Below are 5,437 nucleotides of genomic sequence, written 5' to 3'. Positions count from 1 at the left end.
ACGGGTTGCTGCAGAACAAGGGGTGCTCTGTCGAATGATAGCACCACCTACTACCCTGTGACTGCTTTATTGCAGGATGGGAGACAAAAGTTATCATTAGATCGCAACAACTGCGTTCTCCCATTGAGATAATTTGCGTCCGATTAAGGAACATAACAAACCATTAGAAATAGGAGCAGGAGTAGGCCCTATGCCTCTCGAGCCTGCTCTGCCATTCAATAAATTCATGATTGATCATCGAACTCAACTCCACTTTCCTGCACAATCTTCATATCCCCAGATTCTACATAGACTCCAAAAATCTATCTACCTCAGTCTTGAATATATTCAGAGATTCGGGATCCACAGCCCTATGAGGCCGAGAATTCAAAAGATTCACAACCCTCTGAGTGAAGAAATTCCTCCTCATCTCGATGCTAAATGGGCTTCCCCTTATCCTGAGACTGTGCCCAATAATTCCAGAGAAAACACCAGGAATTGAACTCGGACCTCTATGCTGTGCAAGGTTTTATGGCATCTTCGAATGTCCAGATGGAGATTTTCACTGTATTTTCCTCAGAAAGATACAGAAGTATTGTTTCCCCTTCCACATGGTGCAATATTCATTGGAAGTTATTCTAATGTAGAAAAGGTGAGCTCGAAAATGGCTGCCTTAATTTGTTTGTTTCAATGACCTTAGCTAACAATAAAATTGCACAATCTGATTGGCTCACTAGGGATTAACATTCGGTATAACTAAGGGATCATTAGAATGAGCCACAACTCATATTGGAGCTACTGTCTCCAGCAATTCGTTTCTCACTGAGAATGCACGCTCCTGGAAACAGTCCAATACTTGCCATTTACTATCCGCTTCTCGCTGCTGTCGGTGTCCCAGGTAAGGTATTACAGCAAGTCATTAGTTGTTAAGGATATCTCGGTTTCTGCTGATGATCTGCGTCTTTACCCGATTTGACACTTTGTGTTTCGAGATTTTGCTTCACAGCCGCTTTGTTCATTGTGTTCTGAGGAAAGATCACTGATCTGATGCATTAACTCATTTTCTCTCTCCATAGATGTTGCTTGACCTTCCAGGTTTTCTGGTCTCATTTCAAATCTCCCTGAGTCAGAGTATGTGTCTTTTCTATCCCTGTTCAGTGTGACATTTCATTGGAAATGTAAAGTTCCCCAGGTGTCCAAAGCAAAATTCATGACAACATTATTTTGCATCAGCATGACTTCCTGTCCCAGATCTATATTCGCACTGCCTTCAGCTAATAATCTCTGTTGAAGTCCAAAAGTCGTTATTTTTAAAAAGTAAGAATCGTGTGACTAATGCAAAAATATGAAGTGAACCGATGCGACAATGATCGGTCAATAATGTGTGTCTTGATATGTATTTCCCGCCACTTTTCATCAGTGCAGTTAATTCTGGTGATCAAGCACAGGTTCACAAATGCTGTCTCTGGACAAATGTCCAGAAATGGTGCGTGTAAAGGTTTATTAAAATGCATCTATTTCTGACTATTGCGTCGAAACGATACTAAAATCAGCTGTGTGGTTGATAATGAAGAATAAAGGTGGGGACAGCAGGAAAATGTCTATCAACGGGTCAGGTGGGCAGAACAGTGGCAAATTGAATTTAATCCAGAAGTTTGTGAGGTAATGCATTTGGGGAAGGCTGACAAGGAAAGGGAATACACATTAAATGGTACACTGAGAAGTGTTGAGGGACAAAGAGACGTTGGAGTGCATGTCCACAGATCCCTGAAGTTAGCAGGACAGGTAGATAAGTTGATTAATAAGGCATAATTAATGCTTGCATTTATTAGCCGTGGCATAAAATACAAGAGCAGGGGGGGCTTATGCTTCAACTGTATAAAACACTGGTTAGGCCACAGCTGAAGTTCTGGTCACCGCATTGCAGGAAGGAGATGATTGAACTGGAGTTTTACGAACATGTTGCCGGTAGTGGGGAATATTAGCCACGAGGACAGATTGGATAGGCTAGATTTGTTTTTCTTGGAACAGAGGGGAAACTTCATTGAGGTGTATAAAGTTATGACGGGCCTAGATATAGTTGATAGAAATGGTTATTGCCATTAGCAGAGGGATCAACAACCAGGATACATCAATTTAAAATAATTATTAAAAGTTTTAAAGAGGATTTGAGGGGAATTTCTTCATGCAGAGTGTTGTGGTGGTCTGGAACTTATTGCCTGAAATGATGGTAGAGACAGAACCCCTCATCACTTTTAAAATGTACTTGGATATGCACCATATGTGCCGTAACCTGCAGGATTACAGACCTAGAGCTGCAACGTGTGATTAAGCTGGATAGCCTCTTGTTGGTCGAGGGCCTTAAATGGCCTCCTTCCGTGGTGTAAACTTCTATGAATCTATGAGTCTATATGATCGAATTTGTGAACTGATTTAATGATTGCATGATTGACGTATGATTTTAGCCATGCATTTATTGAAGGGATATTCTGAGTCATTAAATGGTTGACAATCAGTGAACGCTAAACGGTTTTAGTCACGAAGCTGCACCTAAAACTCTATGGCCTGTTCTCAGTGTCCTGCTCCTCATTCATTGCTTCAGTCCACCCACGCTTGGTCACATTCACTGTTCCCGCTTCCCTTCCTCAAACATTATTCAAATCTTAACAGATCAATCTCTGCCGACTGGTAACTGAATCATTCCCATCGCGGGGTGAAGTATCTAAGACTGAAATATGATCAAAATAAATAAACATCAAGGAGGAGTGATACATAATGTTACTGTTTTCTTTTCTGTCTCTTTCTTGCAGCTAACTTGGTGACAATTGTGATCCTGTACCGAGGAAAGTGTGGTCTTTCCAGATGTATCACTTGATACCTGCTGTCCATGGAAGTGGCAGATCTCCTGGTCATTATCACCGCTGTGATATTAAACCAGATCAGTGGAATTTATTTTCAATTTAGTCGGCTGTCCACCACTCCAGGCTGTACTATAACATCTATCCTAATTTATGTAGCCACGGATAGTTCCGTCTGGTTAACGGTCGCTTTCACTTTCGATCGATTTGTGGCCATATGATGCCAGAAACTGAAAACAAAATATTGCACTGAGAAAAGTGCGGCTATTATTATAGTCATGGTCGGTGCCCTGGCTGTTTAAAAAAACATCCCTTCTTATCTCACTTATGAACCGATGTTCATAACTGAAAAGGCCCGTGGTTATGTAACATCAAAGTAATATTTTATACTTCTCCTCTATGGATAGTATATGACTGGCTTGACAGAATTTTAACGCCATGACTCCCCTTTCTCCTGATATTGCTGCTCAATGCTCTGACCGTCAGACATATTCTAGCGACCAGCAGAGCCCGCAGGAGGCTCCGGTCCCACAGCAATGGAGAGAATCAAAGCGACCCAGAGATGGAGAGCCGGAGAAAGTCCATCGTTTTACTCTTTACCATCTCAGGCAGTTGCATCCTATTATGGACAGTGTACGTTGTAAATTTCTTGTATGTCCGAATTACAAAGAATAATTATTTCTCAGGTTCCAATTTCAAAGACCCAAAATGTATTCTCCAAGAAACCGGAAATAGTCTTCAGCTTTTGAGTTCCTGCACAAACACGTGTATTTATGGAGTGATCCAGAGTAAATTCAGAGAGGAGTTAATGGATGCGCTGAAATATCCAATGAATCTCTTTATAAAATTAATCAAATTATAAAAATGTATTTTCGTGTTAATTCTGCATTACATCACACCCAGTGGGCCATCCTGTCCTGTCAGTTCTGAACCAGCTTAGTCCAGCTCCATCAGCCCCAATTACATGGCCCATCGCGACATCCAATTCTGAGAAATCGAATATCTCGACATCCACATGCGCGATATCGTACATCTTGACATCCATGTGTGAGAAATCGTACAACTGATTTGCGTGTAATTAAGATTATATTTTATCAGAGGGCCTTATTTCAGTACTACCGGCGGTTTGTTTCCTCAGAGTAGTATTATCATACCAATGCTAACAGATACTATTCCATTCTATCGTGCTCTCAAAATCACCATCGGCTCACTGCATTACAACATTGACTACACTTTCAAAACGTATTTCACTGGCTGTAAAGCGCTTTGAGACATCCACTCGTTGTGAAAGATGCTATATAAATCCAGTACTTCCTTTCTTTCCTTCTTTGAGTCAGGATTATGAGACTATGTGACAACCAGTTGTTATCCTGTCGAGACCGCTCTGAATACCCTTGATCCATAACTCTCAGGAATATTGCGAGTGGTGGATCATGGCAGCAGTCTCTGTGATCCTGCGCAAAACAGTCACTTGTACAATATGTATTAATGAAAGGAAGCCAGTATGCAGTTGTTAAATGTAAATTGTGTTTAAATAACTTGATTGAGTTTTTTTACGTTGGTAACAGAGAGGGTAGATGAGGGCAATGCGGTTTATGTGGTATACATGGACTTCCAAAAGGCATTTGTCGAAGTGCCAGCTAATACGTTTGCCAGCAAAGTAGAAGCCCATAGATTAAAAGGGAAAGTGACAGCATGGGTACCAAATTAGCTGAATGACAGGAAAGAGGGATTAGTGATGAATGGTATGTGTTTCTGACTGGAAGCTGTTTTTCAGGTATCAGTGTTACCCAGGGGTCTTTATCAGGAACTTTGCTTTTCTTGATATATATTGATGAATTGGACTTGGGTGTACATGTCTCAATTGCAAAATTTACAGATGACACAAAACTTAGAAGTATGGTGAACATTGATGCGGACAGTGATGGACTTCAAAAGGGCACCGCAGGCTGTTGGAATGGGCGGATCCGTGGCAGATGAAATCCAATGCAGATAAGTGTGAAGTGTAACATTTTGGTAGGAAGAACGAGGAGAAGCAGTATAAATTAAAGGGTACAATCCTAAAGGGCGTGCATGAACAGAGAGACCTGGGATACACGTTCACAAATCGTTGAGAGTGGCAGGTTGAGAAAGCAGTTAAAACAACAATCGCCATCCTGGGCTTCATAAATAGAGGCATAGCGTACCAAAGCATGGAAGTTAAGATAATCCTCTATAAAACACTGGTTCATGCTCAACTGGAGTGTTGTATCCAATGCTGTGCATCACACTTTAGGAAGGATGTGAAGGCCTTCGAGAGAGTGCAGAAAAATTAGAAGAATGGTTCCAGGGATGAGAGATTTCATTTACGTGCATAGACTGGAGAAGCTGGAATTGTTCTCTGGAGCAGTGAACCTTGAGAGGACATATGATAGAGGTATTCAAAATCATGAGTGTTCTGGACAGAAAAGACAGGTCGAAATTCTTCTCATTGGCGGAAGTTCCGAGAACAAGAGGACACAGATTTAAGTGTACTGGCATAAGAACCAAAGGCGACTTGAGGAATAACTTTTTTATGCAGCGAGTGGTTATGATCTGGAAAGCACTGCCTGAAAGGATGG

At 41.3% G+C, this 5,437-nt stretch overlaps 1 pseudogene; it reads left to right on the top strand.

Annotated features, from left to right (window-relative positions):
• The first annotated feature begins 807 nt into the window (after window positions 1-807).
• LOC139252690 (probable G-protein coupled receptor 139) lies at window positions 808-3,699 on the top strand (annotated as a pseudogene).
• Window positions 3,700-5,437: the final 1,738 nt, after the last annotated feature.

The sequence above is a fragment of the Pristiophorus japonicus genome, unplaced genomic scaffold (genome assembly GCF_044704955.1).
Source record: "Pristiophorus japonicus isolate sPriJap1 unplaced genomic scaffold, sPriJap1.hap1 HAP1_SCAFFOLD_477, whole genome shotgun sequence".
NCBI classification, from domain to species: domain Eukaryota; kingdom Metazoa; phylum Chordata; class Chondrichthyes; family Pristiophoridae; genus Pristiophorus; species Pristiophorus japonicus.
This window is presented reverse-complemented; position numbering and strand designations above follow the sequence as displayed.